Here is a 17,514-nt window from a genome sequence, read left to right as displayed (position 1 = left end):
TACAGCTGGCTTCTTGGTACCCTTCAACACTTCCTTTGTAGCCATTCTTTACTCTGTTCCTACGGTCAGGGTCTACTGAGTCATTCTTAGAGGAATTTAAGAGGCATTATAAAGAAGCACTATAAAATGCCCTTGGTTATTTAAAAAGTATTCTATTAAATGTAACCTTTTATCATAGAACCCACGCTGGCTTTAGAAATGTCCCATGATAAGGGCAGCATCTTAGAATCAATAAGATGGTACTGAGTGCTCTCTCGGGCATGAGTCTTGGATGAGGCACCCGGGAAATGTTGAGTAATGAATTCTCATCTCATTTTCCCAGAGTTGCTATGTACCACTTCCTCAGTCCCAGCATTGTTGCTGATAATCATTAATAAGGATATATTGATTGCCTACAGGGGATGGGATTCTGTATCTTGGGGTGGAGGAGAGAAAAGGGAAAGAGACAGACAGAAACAGCGATTGACAGACACATGTAACTAGAGAGGGCAGGAAACCACAAATTCATAGAGTAGGCTTACAAAATAGTTGAGGGAAATACTCAAGCACAAGTGTAATTTTTTTTTTTTTTTGAGATGGAGTCTTGCTCTGTTGCCCAGGCTGGAGTGCAGTGGCGTGATCTCCACTCACTGCAAGCTCCGCCTCCTGGGTTCACACCATTCTCCTGCCTCAGCCTCCCAAGTAGCTGGGACTACAGGTGCCCGCCACCACGCCCGGCTAATTTTTTTGTGTGTTTTTAGTAGAGACAGGGTTTCACCGTGCTAGCCAGGATGGTCTCGATCTCCTGACTTCATGATCCACCCTCCTCCTCGGCCTCCCAAAGTGCTGGGATTACAGGCATGAGCCACCTCACCTGGCCCACAAGTGTAAAATTAATTGAGATTCCATTCGTGATGAGATAGGGTTCTTGGGTCTAAAGGCAGGATGCACTTTGACCTGGAATCCTAGGAACTGTGCTGGCCCCCTTACTATGCCTGAGAGAGGAGAGGAATGGCTGGGGAATGGGGGGAGTTTGAGATGGAGGAGGGGCCCTCTCCTGGGAGCTTTCTCTTCCCCACTGAAACACTGCAGGCAAACCACAGCCAGCATCCGCCTCCAGAAGGAACGGCCATGGCCCACGCACGTGGCATCTGCAACCAACTCACACGTCTACCCCCGTGCTGTTGTTGATAAGACGTTTACAAATTCAGTGAGAGAAAAATGTGGTCATTTATACCTCAGCGTTGTAAAGCTTGACATTAGTGGAGCTATTGGAGCCCATGAATCACAGAAGGAGGTAAAAATTCAAATGGATATAAATGTCCATTAATAGTGGAAAAGTTAAATAAATTATACTTCATCCACATTGTGGAATAATAGGAAGCTATTATAAAAATGCGATAGACCTCTATGGAGTGCCACAGAAATCTCCCAGAAATGCTAAGTTAAAATAAAAAAAGCAAATTGCAGAACAATGCATAGAGTCTGACTCCATTTATTTATGGTAGAAAAAATACCTGTGCCTGCAAATGCGCTGATAAAGGATCTATGCCAAGCAAGACTAATGATTACCTCCTGGGAGGAACTAGTGTGAATGGGATCGAGATTCCCATATTTTCTTTATGTATTTATATTCTTTATATATTTCCTGTTAGAGCCTTTTTCCATGAAAATAAAAATATATATAAATTGCATCACTAACAATGAAAGTTAGTGACTTGGGACCAGACACAGCGGTTCTGTCTTTAATCCCAGCACTTTGGGAAGCCGAGGTAGGCAGATCACTTGAGGTCAGGAGTTCGAGACCAGCCTGGCCAACATGGTGAAACCCCATCTCTACTAAAAATACAAAAATTAGCCAGGTGTGGTGGTGTGTGCCTGTAGTCTCAGCTACCAGGGAGGCTGAGGCAAGAGAATCGCTTGAAGCCGGGAGGTGGAGGTTGCAGTGAGCCAAAATAGCGCCACGGCACTCCAGCCTGGGTGACGGAGGGAGACTCTATCTCAAAGAAAAAGAAAAAGTTAGTGATTCTTGGAAAACGGGAAAAAAAAGTCACTTAATTTCCCTTTGACCTCATTACTCATGCTCTCACCCCAGCAGCGGCAGGGGTCCTCTGGCTCTGACCACAGTGGTAATCGGCGGCTCTCCTGCCACCCTGCCTTTGCCCAGCTAGAATACACTCCTCTCCATCACTCTCCATGCATAAGGCTGTTTTCATGCAGGTGCAAGCAGTGACACTAAGTCCCGTTCATGGGATGATTAGGCTTCATTCAGAACAAAGGCTTGAAGAAGGTGAGGAATTTGGAGAAGCAGCTTTCTGGGGAAGAGTATTGCATGGAGAGGGAACAGCTGGAGCCAGAGCCTGGTGGTAGGGCCATGACTGGTGCATTTAGTGAACATTCAAGGAACATCAAGGCAGGTGGGAGGTGAGAGCTGAGGAAGGGATAGAATGAGGTGGGAGGAGGGGTGGGAGCCAGATCACCTAGGATCATGTAAGGACTTTGCTCCATTGAAGGGACTTTGGCTTTTCTTTTTTTTTTTTTTTGGGGGATGGAGTCTCACTCTATCGCCAGGCTGGAGTGCCATGGCGCTATCTCAGCTCGTGGCAACCTCTGCCTCCTGGGTTCAAGCGATTCTCCTGCCTCAGCCTCCTGAGTAGCTGAGACTACAGGTGCACCCCATCATGCCCAGATAATTTTTGTATTTTTAGTAGAGACAGGATTTCACCATGCTGGCCAGGATGGTCTCGATCTCCTGACCTCGTGATCTGCCCACCTCAGCCTCCTAAAGTGCTGGGATTATAGGCGTGAGCTACCGCGTCTGGCCAGGACTTTGGCTTTTGCCTTGAATTCCATGGTGCCCTGGAGGGCTGTGAGCAGAGAAGCAACATGAACTGGGGGTCTCTGGGTTCTAACAGGGTGGCTCTGGTGGCTGAGTTGAGAAGATAGCAGAGTGGGGGCGGGGGTGCTTGAAACCTGGGGTAGCAGTTAGGAGGCCACTGCAGTCCCAGGTGGCTGGGGCCCAGGTGATAGAAGTGGAGGAAATGAGAAAGAATATGATTCTGGATACATTTGGAGGTGGAACCCCCTACCCAGACCCCTCCCCATTTCCTCCACCCCCAAACTCTTTGTTCTTCCTGCCACAAACAACCCAGGTCAAGAGGGAGCCACCATCAGTGTCTCATGCCTAAGCTCGGGACATCTCAGGAGCCTCTACTCAGTTATTTCTTGAAGGGCTCTCCATTTATTAACACCAGCTGCTCCTGCCTCTCAGGGCATGAAAGCAGGTCTATTAAGCTCAGATTGGCAACCTGAGACTGGGCGGAAGGGGACCACAGGACAGAGACGACAGCAGCAGCAGCAGCAGCAGAAAGCAAGCTATTCCATGAGAAGGGTCTCTTCTCCCAGTCCTCTCCTGCTGCTATTTTTGGAAAAGCTTCCTCTCTTGAATCCCACATACACCCCCTTAAAGTCCTGGGAGACTTACCTGGCTCCCTGTTCTCATTCAGGCAGGGATCTGGGTTGTTCTTTTTTAAGGCAGTTAATATGTCCTTATTTTCATGTGTTCATTCATCTGGCAAATATTTTCTAAGGGCCGGGTATTCCGATAAGCAATGAAGATACACAGTGGGCCTAATCAGTCCCTGACTACATAGAGCCTAAATTCCTGTAGAAGAGGCAGACATAAAATAACTAATCAATCCCATAAGCTGTAGAACGTTGTTGAGGTCAAGAGGCAGCAGAGGCTTACAGTGCAGACTACGGAACTAGACGCTTTGCTGAGTGATCTTGGGCAAGTTACCTAGCCTCTCCGTGCCCCAGTTTTCTCATTTGTGGAACAAGAGAGACTAAGAATGCCTACTCCATAGCTTTGTTTTGTTTTGTTTTGTTTTGTTGAGACAGGGTCTCACTCTGTCACCCAGGCTGGAAGGCAGCGGCACTGTCTCAGCTCACTACCATCTCCACCTCCCGGGTTCAAGTGATTCTCCCACCTCAGCCTCCCCAGTAGCTGGGACCATAGGCATGCACCATTACGCCCAGCTAATTTTTGTATTTTTTGGTAGAGAAGGGGTTTCACTATGTTGGCCAGGCTGGTCTCGATCTCTTGAGCTCAGGTGATCCTCTTGACTCGGCCTCCTAAAGTGCTGGGATTACAGGTGTGAGTCATCATGCCTGGCCCATTTGTTGATGGATTAAAAAAATTCACATGTACAAAGCTCTTATGAAAATATCCAGCACATAGGAAATATCATGTGGGTGTTAGCTACTATTATAAGCATTTAATTCAGACTGTGTTAGTTCCATAAAGGGAACATATAGGGGATGTAGCACGCCAGAGAAAGTTACAAATGTAGGGCGTGGAGACTAGTCTCTCCATGGAGGTGAAATTAACATGAGACCTGAGAGATGAGGGGGAGCTAGGTATGCAAAAGTGTAGGACGAGAGGGTGCAGGGAAAAGTGTTCAAAGTAGAGGGAAGGGTATGAGCAGAGCTTCTGGTGCAGCAAAAGAGGCTGGCCCTTTGGAGAAGTGCAGAAGGGTACATGGAGCCCCACGAGCCAACGGGCTACCTGGTCCTTCCCTGAGACTTAGACGTCAAGAATCAGAAGACAGTGCACCAACCTGAAATAGCCAATGGCCAGCTGAATGCCCCAGAGGATTCTGACTTGGATCTTTGTCAAGTGGTCCTTCCATAGATTGAGTCTTTGTCAGTCACCACATGTTTTTGGCCTCTTTTCCTGGCCAATTATTTCCCCTGGGAATTTGGAGTTGGACTTGGTTGTTCTTGCCAGTTTTTTGGGGGCACTAGTACTGAGAGGACATAAATAAAAATGGGGTGGCCACCTTTGGGCCTTTGGGTTATGGGCAAAAGAGGCAGAAAAGGCCACTCTGCAAAGGAAGAAACGAAGCAAACTAGCTGAAAACACCAGAGCAGAGAGAGGGAAGAGTTGCCTTGGACCCTAATAGGTCCAGTTTCTGATTCTAGACCCTGTGAGCCCAGCTATGCTCTCTGTCTTTGTGCTCCAGGAAATACGCTTGAATACTTCCAATAAAGCCTTGACTGATTTGTGTCAGTTTCTTGGGCTTGCAACCAAACACCCCTGAGAAACCCCTTCATTTCCTTGACCATTCCATGAAATGTCAAGACAGGAGCCATTACATTGCTGAACTTCCCAGGTCTGGGTGGTGGACACAAAATTTCACGAATGGTCTGTAGAATCTTCCACTTGCATGAACCCTTTCAGGTAGAAAATTCTCATCAGCAAACATGGGTGCATTCCAATAAAGAAGAAAGCCCAGCTCAATATGTTAGCCCTTTGTACATAGGTCTGTACACATAGCGGTAGTTTTAGGTGGTTTATCCTTAGAATTTCTGCATATCTGAGCATCTAGGTGAAATGTGACTCAAACATTTGAAGGCACATAGATCCCTTGGACATGGTAAGGGCAGATCTATTCACAAAGTGGCACTTAAGGATTTTTTAAAAACATAAGTTCTTGACTGATTCACTAGGAAACTAATAATAGTCAATATTTGTTAATTATTACATGCTAGAAGTCATGTTGAGTGCTTGACATGAATGAACTTATTCGATTATCCTTGCAGTCCTGTGAAATACGTATCATTATCCCTATTTGTAGATTTAAAAACTGAGACACTGAAAGATTAAAGAACTTACCCAAGGGCATTTGCTAGCAAATGACAGCGCTGGAGTTAAAACTTTACAATCCAGGCCATGCACGGTGGCTCACGCCTGTAATCCCAGCACTTTGGGAGGCCAAGGCGGGCGGATCACGAGGTCAGGGGATCGAGACCATCCTGGCTAACACGGTGAAACCCCGTCTCTACTAAAAATACAAAAAATTAGCTGGGCGTGGTGGTGGGCACCTGTAGTCCCAGCTACTTGGGAGGCTGAGGCAGGAGAATGGCGTGAACCCAGGAGGTGGAGCTTGCAGTGAGCCAAGATCACGCCACTGCACTCCAGCCTGGGTGACAGAGCGAGACTCCGTCTCAAAAAAAAAAAAAAAAAAAAAAAAACAGCTCCACAATCCATACAGCTGGTTCTGTAGCTGATTTCTATAGCATCGTGTTTCTGACAGTTACTATTTTATTCTTCTGAGATGCTATAATAGAAAGTCTCTGTCCCCACCTTCTCTGCTACCAGCTAACTCTCCCACCACCCCCAGATATCTGACTAGATGTGGCGTATCTACCAAAAGTCATTATTGGCACGTGGGGTGGTATAGCCACTAGGAAAATAATTCACCAAGGAGATAAAAATGATAGTTGGCATTTATTTGGTACCAAATGCATGCCAGGCTATTCCCTTTGTGTTCATTATTTCATTTAATCATTATCCCTATGAGGAAGATAGATCTCCCCCATTTTGCAGATGAGAAGACTCAGACTTAAAAAGATTGTGTGACGGCCGGGTGTGGTGGCTCACGCCTGTAATCCCAGCAGTTTGGGAGGCCAAGGCCAGCAGATCATGAGGTCAGAAGTTCAAGACCAGCCTGACCAACATGGTGAAACCCCATCTTTACTAAAAATATAAAAATTAGGCAGGCTTGGTGGCACGCACCTGTAATCCCAGCTACTCAGGAGGCTGAGGCAGAAGAACCACTTGAACCCCGAGGCGGAGTTTGCAGTGAGCTGAGATTGCACCAATGCACTCCAGCCTGGGCAACAGAGTGAGACTCCATCACACACACACAAAAATAAAAAGTAAAAAAAGATTCTGTGACTTAGCCAGCCAGGGTCGCAGAGCTCAGTGATATTTGATTCAACTGGAAATTTTTGGAATATCACAGTCATTCAACCTTATCTCATAACCCTTCACCTATGGTATCCTCATCCATAGGGGGCAGTGCAGAGCAGAAAGAGAATGGCAGGTGTCACTGATGCCCAAACAAACCAGAAATGCAAGAACAGGCGAGACATTGCCCTAGGGACTCCTAGACATCGTGGGGGAGTGATAGTGATGAGCTTTATTTAGGTGGAGATTGAAATTACTGTCATTGTAGTTAGAATGGAGCCAGAGAAATATGGCACCATGTCTGGGAGGATCAATTGAATTTTGCCACCTTCTGGTCCATTAAACTCTGATTACACACCCATCAAAACAATACAGCTTTATAAACCAAAAATTCATGGAGCACCTATCACGTGCCAGACACTGTGGAGTACAGCACGTGCACTAAGAGACAATACATCCACAGATTTAACTGAATTCAAGATGATGCTATTTAGATAAGAGGGATGACAGTAGCGGCAAAGGAATGTAAGATGTCTTCACATATTCACATACGCCAATACTAAGCTAAGAGCTTTACTGAATCTATTTAATCCTCACAAAACAGACAAAAAAACAAGGCAGGCATTAATATCCTTCAAGGATGAGGAAACTGAGGCTCAGATAGGTTTTTAAAAAATCCTCAAAATCACACAGATGGTAAGCAGTGGTATCAGTTTTCAGTTTCTACCCATATCTCTCTGGCTCTGAAGCACATGGGTGTAAGCACCATGAGATATTGCTTCTTGTGTTTGTCATATTGTCGTTTTCTTGCTCATGATAGGTTCCAAGAATTCATGGAAAGTTTCCCGTGGAGAGTTCGTTTCTCACCCCCACGCACTGACACCACTGGTGCAAGACAGCTTAGGAGACACCACTGTCCCTCCTGAAGTTTTCTAAAGGCTTATGCATGTTCTGTAGGTTTCTATGGGTGAGTTTGCTCTGGTTTTTATTTTTTAACAAAGCCATAAATAGTTGATGTGACTAGGCTGACCACGCAGCCAGCTTCCCTCCACTCTTTGTGGTGGGTTTCACATCCCAATCTCTTAGGGCCAGAAGGCATGTTTTAACCTAAAAGAAAATGTCTCAGCCACAGAGCTTCTGACATGGGAGTTCCGTTCTTTTACTCCGAGGCAGGAGTCAAAGTGAGCAGAAGGGAAGGCAGAGAGTTGTGCATGTCAGCTGGAACCAAAGTCTCACACTTATGCCCCCAAGCAGGACTGCATTCCAGACATCTTGTCCTCTTTGGTGGCCAGGAATAGAGAGATAGGGTGGGGTCCATGTCAAGCTTCTGTTTGACAAAAAATAAAACAAACCAATTCAGGCTGGTATCAACGAAAAGGAAAAAAAAATGTATTAGAAGTTACTAGTGGCCAGGTGCGGTGGCTCACGCCTATAATCCCAGCACTTTGGGAGGCCGAGACGGGTAGATCATGAAGTCAGGAGATCGAGACCATACTGGCTAACACAGTGAAACCCTATCTCTACTAAAAATACAAAAACGTAGCCAGGTTTGGTGGTAGGGGCCTGTAGTCCTAGCTACTTGGGAGGCAGAGGCAGGAGAATCACTTGAACCTGTGAGGCTGAGGTTGCAGTGAGCCAAGATCACACCACTGCACTCCAGCCTGGGCGACAGAGTGAGACTCCATATCAAAAAAAAAAAAAAAGTTATTAGTTAGCTCACAAGATCTCTAGGAGGTGGCATAGGGGGAGGGACAGTGGCCTCCAAAAAGATATGACCATGTCCTAATCCCTGAAATCTGTAAATATGGCTTTATTTGGCAAACGGGGTCCTTACAGATGGAAATAATTTGAAGGTCTTGAGATGAGGAAATCACTCTGGATTATCCACATGAACACTAAATCCAATGACAAGTATCCTTCTAAGAGTGAAGCAGAAGTCATTATATGAAATAGACACTTGCACATGCGTGTTTATAGCAGCACAGTTCACAACTGCAAAAATATAAAACCAGCCTAAATGCCCATCAACCAACAAGTGGATAAAGAAAATGTGGTATATATAGATACTGTGGAATACTACTCAGCCATAAAGAGGGACAAAATAGTGGCATTCACAACAATCTTGATGGAGTTAGAGACCATTATTTTAAGTGAAGTGACTCGCGAATGGAAAACCAAATATTGTATATTCTTACCCATAAGTGGGAGCTAAGCTATGAGGATGCAAAAGCATAAAATGATACAGTAGACTTTGGGGACTTAGGGGTATATTGGGAAGGGGGTGAGGGATAAAAGACTACACACTGGTTGCAGTTACACTACTCAGGTGCACAAAAATCTCAGAAATCACTACTTAAGAACTTTTCTTTCTCTCTCTCTCTTTTTTTTTTGGAGACAGAGTCTTGCTCTGTTGCCCAAGCTAGAGTGCATTGGCCCAATTTCAGCTCACTGCAACCTCTGCCTCCCGGGTTTCAAGCGATTCTAATGCCTCAGCCTCCTGAGTAGCTGTGATTACAGGTGCATGAAACCACGCCTGGATAATTTTTTTTTTTTTGTATTTTTAGTAGGGATAGGGTTTCACCATGTTGGCCAGGCTGGTCTTGAACTCCTCCCCTCAAGTGATCTGCCCACCTCAGCCTCCCAAAGTGCTTAGATTACAGGCATGAGCCACTACACCCAGCCCACCACTAAAGAACTTTTCCATGCAACCAAACACTACCTGTTTCCCCAAAACTATTGAAATAAAAGTAAATATTTTAAAAAATAAATAAAAATGAGATTTTTTAAAAAGTGAAACAGAAAGAGTCTTAATACCATCAGAAGAGAAGACACAGAGAAGAGAAAGAAACTTGACCATGCAAGTAGCAATGAGAGCGATGCAGCCAGAATTCAAGGAATGCCAGCAGCCACCAGCAGATGAAGAAGCAAAGAAGGAATTCTCCCCTAGAGCCTCCAGAGGGAAAGACACCATTGAGGGAAATACTAGCTTCCATGGTGAAGGCTGGAGCAAGCAAGCTGATTGGTGGAAATGAGGTCACGTGCTTTTACCCTAGCTGCAAGGGAAGCTGGGAAAAGTGGTATCAGCTTCTGTAGGAAAAGGTGGGAACAGAGGCCAGGAGGATTCCCCCAGCATAGGTAGGTTCTGGGCAGTCAAAAAGGAGGGGAGATATTCTCTAGAGATGGCTAGCAGAGCACATCTTCATTCTGCACTCTGACTCCTCCTATTAGTTGGAAATAATGGAATCCCCTGCTTCTCCAAGTCTAAGCAGCTCTGCAGCCACCTTGCTGGGTGAGCCAGGTCTCAGGAGTCTTGCTCCTGTGTTTGATGAACTATCGGTTTTGCTTGCCCAATTCCATTACCGTAGCAGCTGGGTTTTAGTTTTGGTTTTGGTTTTTTCTGAGTTAACTATTCTTTCGTTGTCAGTGCTTGCATCTTGTTGAAGGCTGCTCAGCAACGCAGGCAGTGTTACATAATCTGGCCTCACCACTCTCCCCAGTATCTCTCCACTGCTCCCTGGGCTCCAGCCACACTCATTTCCCCCACTGCTTCTGGAATATTCCAGGTACCCTGCTCATCAGGGCTGTCACTCACTTGCTCCCTTCTGCCTGGAATACACCTCCCTTCCACCTGCCATGACTTACTGCTTCATTTGATTCAGCTCTTTGCCCAAATGTCACCTCTTCCAAATGACTTTCCCCAGCTGCTTGATCTAAAACAGTAGCCCCTTCTCATCACTCTTCATCTTTTACCTGCTTTACTATAAAAGCACTTAGCACTAGCTAGTACTGATTATGCATTTATTCGCTTATTTTTTTATTGGCACTTTCCTCCTGCTAGAACACAAGTTCCATGAAAAGAGAAATCTTTATATTTTGCTTGCTGCTGTATCCCTAGTGTCTAGAATAATTCTTGAAACGCAAGAGTTGCTCCGCATGTACTAGTGGAATGCATAAATGATATTGTCACTAATAGTTTAAATATTTCCCCTTTTTAACTAGGATTTAGTCATTTCTAGAAAATGATTCTTTCCATCATTCTGTCTGTCTTCCAGAGCCTAGCAGAGTGCCAAACGCATAATGGGCCACAGGGAATATTTATGGGAGGGATGAATGAATGGGTGAGCACATTTAGACTCTTGTTAAAACCAAACACTCGGCAATAAAATGCAAGATTCTCAAGTTGTGATTTCTTCTAATGGTATTTCCCAACTTTAAGCTGGCATCCAATACAATCATTTCTGTCTTTCTAGAGCTGTACTCACACATATAGACAGCTTATATGGTTTTGTACGCATGGAATCTTATTCTAGTAAGGAGTGATAAACATTTGTCTACTTTGTATGTTTATTCATTAGCATAATCTCTTCTCCCCTCCACTAGACAAGAACTGATGTTGAACACCATTCTATGGAACAGATAAACACGGATGGTTTTGGCCGGGGGCCCAGGTCATTGTCCACATCACCTACCCTTGTGTCATCACAAGTGTAAGCTCTGGGTCTCTCTAGCAGCCTTGGAAACACCTGTATTGAGAAGAACAAGGAGTGTGTTTGTCTCTTTCAGATTCCACACAAATACCCCTTATTCCCTTTTTCTTCTTTTGTTGGCAATGAAGATTCTACGGGTGTGTCCAGGCTCAGACAGCCTCATGGGAGGTTGCAAGCCTGGGTAAGGGAATGTGAGCAGAATAACCAAGACAGCCTAGATGGAGATTTCTGTCCTCATGGTTTAATTCCCTGTCTTTCCTTTTGGCTCAATCTTGGGCCACTAAAGGAAAAGGCTTCATTATATATGTGTGTGTGTGTGTGTGTGTGTGTGTGTGTGTGTGTGTTTATTTTTATATGTATATATATAATTTATATATATAATGTGCTATGTACTATATTACATATTGTATATACTGTGCTGTGTACTACTAGGTTGGCACAAAAGTAATTGCAGTTTTGCCACTTTTATAAGAAAAAAATGCAATTACTTTCGCACTAACCGAGTATATTAGAGCATTATGTGGATCTCCACACATTGGATGGTAGGGATGAGTATCATACCTATTTTACAGATGGAGGAATGAAAGTTTCGAGAGATGATCGTATTTACCTAGGACTGCAAAGAGACAGAGACCTTGAAACTAGATGTGACTGTCAACCTCTACCTACAGAGGAAAGGAGGAGGGATGACTTCTTTCACAATCCATTGGTGTTTTTCACCAATTGCTTTTGAGAGTTCCAAGATCCACGGCCAGCAGCAGGCCTCTCAGCCTCATTGGGCGCCCAGGGGCACTCTGGCAGGTCCCTGGGAAATGGTGCTCCAGCCTCTTGATTTATTGAGATTGCAGCTTGGCTGATGGCTGGCCAGCATGAAGTGCGTGCTGATGAGGAGGTGCCGTGGGCCACGTGGGCCTTGGAGGCTGCTCTGCCTGGGAAGTGGCTTTTTTTTTCTGTCTCGTGACGGATGGTGCTGGGACCTAGCCAGACAGTGTCAATCAATTCACAATTCCTGGGGACCTGCTCTGAGTCAGGCACTGTGCTAGGTGCTGGGGATACCACAGGTCGTATGACAGCCAAGCCTTGCCAGGCCAGCAAATCGAAGGCTAGTTTTAAGCCCCAACTGCCCCCGTTGCTAGGTCCCTTCATACAGTGCATATAAGGGCAGCCCTGGTCCCTGTTCTCATGGAGCTCCATCAAAAGGTGGAAAAATACACAAGCCTACTGAATATGTCATTATATCAGTATGATAAGGAGGGCATGGGACTGTATAGATAAAGGAAACTGAGCCAGGTTGGGCAGCATCAGGAAAATCTCTCTAGACATAATGTTTGAGCAACAAGCAGAAAGATGAACAGGAGTAAATAATGTGGGTTGTGTGGGTGTATAAGGGGAGACACATGAGCAGAGGCTGGAATCCAAGCTGTGGGAAGAACTTGTGGGAAGCTGCAGTGTGATACTTAAGGTCCTAAGAGAAGTGTAGTGCAGTGGGGGCCCAGGGAATAGAGTGGAGCGGTGTGTAACCCCAATAAAACCAGGCTGCCTGTAGTCCAGTCTTCATAGGACATTGTGCCAGAGAGAAACAAACCAAAACCCAGAGCAGAGCTAGAAGGGGTGACATGTATCTTTCCCGGATAACTCTTAACAGTACCAGACTAGGGACTCAGCAGTCAAATCACCAAAAATTCTTCATCAGCCATTTCTTCCCCAGAGTCCTAAGAGCTGCTGTGGAGGAAACAAGGCTTTGACTGTAAGTGGAGGATGGAGGAGGACGGATGTCTGCATGATTCTCCTCTTTTTTGTTTTCATTATATCTGAGTATTTTAACAACAAATCAGACCTTTCTTGCTCTTTCAGGATCAATCTGCTAATAACCCTCACGGAGCCTACATGACAGATTCATTTCTCGCCACTTCCTCTTTTCCCCATTGTTTGCAAGTAGAGCAATGACAGATTATTTTTAAGTGTCCTTTTCTAACCTTTTTCATTAACTTGACATTGAAGGGAGAGTGCTCAGATCAATGTCCCTTTCCTAAGTTCTGGTTTTCCTCTCCTTCCTGCAGAAGATGAGGGAACTATATATCCAGGGCCTTGGCGACTGTATTATATAGATTGGACTTTTTCTTAAAAACAATAGAAAACCAGTACAGGGTTTTTATTTTTATTTTATTTTATTTTGAGAAGAAGTTTCGCTCTTGTTGCCCTGGCTGGAGTGCAGGGGTGTGATCTCGGCTCACTGCAACCTCCGCCTCCTGGGTTCAAGCAATTCTCCTGCCTCAGCCTCCCAAGTAGCAGGGATCACAGGCACACACCACCATGCCCGGCCGATTTTTGTATTTTTAGTAGAGACAGGGTTTCACCATGTTGGTCAGACTGGTCTCAAACTCCTGACCTCAAGTGATCCCCCCTCCTCAGCCTCCCAAAGTGCTGGAATTACAGGTGTGAGCCACTGCGCCTGACCCAGGGTTTTAAAATGTTAAATAAAAATCTGTTTCTTTTTTTATACATTTTTATTATACATTGAGAAATTATAGGTGCATTTATTTATAGGGTACAAGGTGGTATTATGGGTTTTTATGGCTTTTGTTTTGTTTTGTTTAGAGACAGTGTCTCGGTCTGCCCCCAAAGCTGGAGTGTAGTGGCACAATCACAGCTCACTGCAGCCTCAAACTCTTGGGCTCAAGCGATCCTACTGCCTCAGCCTCCCAAGGAACTGGCACTACAGGCATGCAACACCATGCCTGCCTAATTTTTTTTTTTGTAGAGATAGGGTCTCACTGTGTTGCCCAGGCTGACCTTGAACTCCTGGCCTCAAGCAATCCTCCCATCTTGGCTTCCAAAAATGCTGGGATTACAGATGTGAGCCACTGTGCTTGGCCTGATTTTTTTCATACGGTGTGGAATTATTTTAAACAGAGAAGAAATGTGATCACATTTGTGATCCTAAATGAGAATATTTCACCTTTCTGAACTCAGCATGAACTTTCCCCCAAGTCCAGCAGAAACTGTCTTTCCTAACACAGCCGACATCACTTCTCCTAAGTGGACACTGTCACGTGCCTTGGCCCCTTGCTCTCTACCAGGTTTTTCAAGCTCAGCACTATCAACAGTCTGGACCAGTTCATTCCATCATGTGGGAACCGTCCTGTGCACTGCAGGAGGCTTAGCAGCATCCCTGGCCTGCACGCATTCAATGCCAGTAGTGTCCCTCTCATTGTGACAACCAAAAATGTCTTTTTTTTTTTTTTTTTCTGAGACAAAGTCTCACTCTGTCACCAGGCTGGAGTGCAGTGGCATGATCTCAGCTCACTGCAACCTCCACCTCCCGGGTTCAAGCAACTCTCCTGCATCAGCCTCCCGAATAGCTGAGACTACAGGTGCACACCACCATGCCCACCTAACTTTTTTGGTATTTTTAGTAGAGACGGGGTTTCACTATGTTGGCCAGGATGGTGTCAATCTCTTGACCTTGTGATCCGCCTGCCTCGGCCTCCCAAAGTGCTGGGATTACAGGTGTAAGCCACCGCTCCCAGCCTCAGAAATGTCTTTGTATTGCCAAATTGCCCCTGTTGAGAAGCACTGCTGCATGGTTTAATATTCTTATTGTTTCTTACCATATCACTTACAATACCATATTGTTCTTACCACGATCATGTAAATGACATCTGTCCAGTATACACAGAAGGCTTGATGTCTGTGGATATTGACATCTGGGCCCTCTATTTACGCCCTTGAGAATTTGTGTCTTTAATCAATAAAATTCAAGGTTCTTGCTCACCATTCAATCACATTCTGAGCATCTTGTCAAGCCCTGTCCTCTCTGCCTGGCTGGCCTCCCCTTAGTTTGAATGGACTGCCTTTTCCCATAGCCTTGTGGGCACCATTCAGAATGCTGTGGTTATATAAAGCCTTGGCCAAAGAGGGCACTGGATAGCCATGACAAAACAAACACCTATTCCTGTGCTTGGAACGGGTGAGGTCTTTTATGACTTGCTGGAGATGTCTCCTAAATTGTTTGAAATCTTTTTTCAAAATGGACTCCTATATTGTTTGAATTTTTTTTCAAAATTGACCTTGAACAGAAATAAACTTTGGATGACAAGCGAGATAATTCATGTTTCTAAAGCAGAAAGCCATCCCGAGAGCTTTCTGAAAGGAGGTCTATTGTGTTCACCGGGGGAAAAGGAAGTTCAGGCGTACCCCTGTCTGACTACGTGATTCATCTCACAACTCTAACAACAAAAAAAAAAGGCACCAGGCTCGGGATGCTGTATTTCCAAGCTCTCTGTGTTCGCTGATTTCTCTTCAGAAGACGAGCAGGTGGCCTGGCTGCCACAAAGTACCTATGAGGGAACTTGTTGGAATTCAGTTCATTGGAACAGAAATGACAGAATGTCAATTTACCTCCTAACTGCATGTCATCGTCAGGAATCAAATAAGCAATTACATGAAGCTAAATTGAATTCATTTCAGATTCAGATGGACAGCCTGCCTCTAGCTTGCTCCACTGAGGGCAAACAGCCTTTCTGAATGCATATATAACAGCAACCCGTGGGTGGTGGGTCTCTGAGCTACACTACCTCCGTCCTCCTTAGGGCCAGCCTGGCTGAAATTGTCACTGACAGCTTCCCACCTGGAATTTCCATGTCCACCCTCCACATCCCTTGCCTACCCCAAGCCTAGAGATGTGAAACATGGCAGGAAGTTGCCTCTAATGGTGGAATTTTAGGCATCAGTGTGTGGGGATATGTCCATATAAGATCAATCCCTTTCATCAGTGACTTCTCCCAGGGGCTCCATAGAGCGTCTTTTCAATTGGTCCAGCCAGGTAATATGGCGATCTTTGAAGTAAAACGAAAGAGGAAGAGGATGAAAGAAAGGCTCATTTCAAAAAAGAAGTTACTAGATGACACAATGGATTAGCTTATTTAATTCTAAAAGTAACTCTCTGAAATAGGTGTTATTATGTCTCTCCATATTTTCAAAATCTTAGAGATGGTGCTTACCTTATATTCATGTTCTCACTTATGTTTCCTGGCCTTCCTGGATATTAGTTTGGGGCCATGAGACTCATTCTGGTGAATGGACTGTAAGCAGAAATGATAGGTGTCACTTTCTGGCCAAGGTAGTTAAGAGGTCTCCTCCTTCTTTCTCTTCTCCTATTGCTACAAACATGCAGGCCACAAGGTCCTCATGGTGCAGTACCAAGATGGAAGATAGTAATGTTAATTGCACTCATATGTTAAAGAGCTTTTAGGGGGCTGATACTTGCCTCTTCTCCAATATCCTGCCAAGTTCTCTTCCACCCTCTTCTTGCCCACTGTCAGTGATAAGAAACTTGCCACCTCCTCGGCATCTTATTTTTTTAACTTTTAATTTTATTTATTTATTTATTTTTGTTTAAATTTATGTTTTTGAGACAGGGTCTTGCTCTGTTTCCCAGGCTGAGTGCAGTGGCACGATCTTGGCTCACTACAACGTCCACCTCTCGGGTTCAAGCAATTCTCATGCCTCAGCCTCCCCAGTAGCTAAGATTACAGGCGTGTGCCACCAAACCTGGCTAATTTTTGTATTTTTTAGTAGAGACGGGGGTTCATCATGTTGGCGTGCTGGTTTTGAACTCCTGACCTCAAGTGATCTGCCTGCCTCTGCCTCGCAAAGTGCTGGGATTACAGGCATGAGCCACCATGCCCGGCCCTCCTCAGCATCTTATATGTGGTTGATCTCGGTGTCTGGCAGTTCTCATCCTGTCCTTTGGAGCCACACAGATCAACTAGTGTCAAGCAGTATCCTTGCTCTTAAACCAAACACCTTTCTCAGTGTTTGCACATAGGTTACCTGTCCTCCGTAACTTTTCCTTTTCCCAAGCTTGGTTTTTTAAGTCGTTCCTTTCATTTGCTTGGTGTTGAGTTCCCTTGCCTCTTATATTACAAACAGGAAAACGGATGCCCACAGAAGGCAAATGGCACGCAAAGCACTAACTGTTCCTTCATGGCAGAACCTGGCACTGAACTGTCTAAGTTTCACAAGGGAGAAGATTGGTATCTGGTTTGCTCACTGTTGTATCCCGGAGCAGTGCCTGGCACATAGTATATGCTTAATTAATATTTGTTGAGCAAATGAATGAACCCAAGAGTCCGAACTCCCATTATTTTACAATGTAAAGAAATAGTCAATCATAAATTTTATGCTGAACCCATATCTTGGAACTAACTGGTGGGCATAAAACACTATAATAACACAGCTATAATTCAAATAAGGCATTTATCAAATAGTCTTGGGTTTATAAGACACCTA

Source organism: Hylobates moloch, unplaced genomic scaffold (genome assembly GCF_009828535.3).
Source record: "Hylobates moloch isolate HMO894 unplaced genomic scaffold, HMol_V3 SCAFFOLD_23, whole genome shotgun sequence".
NCBI classification, from domain to species: Eukaryota; Metazoa; Chordata; class Mammalia; order Primates; family Hylobatidae; genus Hylobates; species Hylobates moloch.
Note: the sequence above shows the minus strand (reverse complement) of the source record.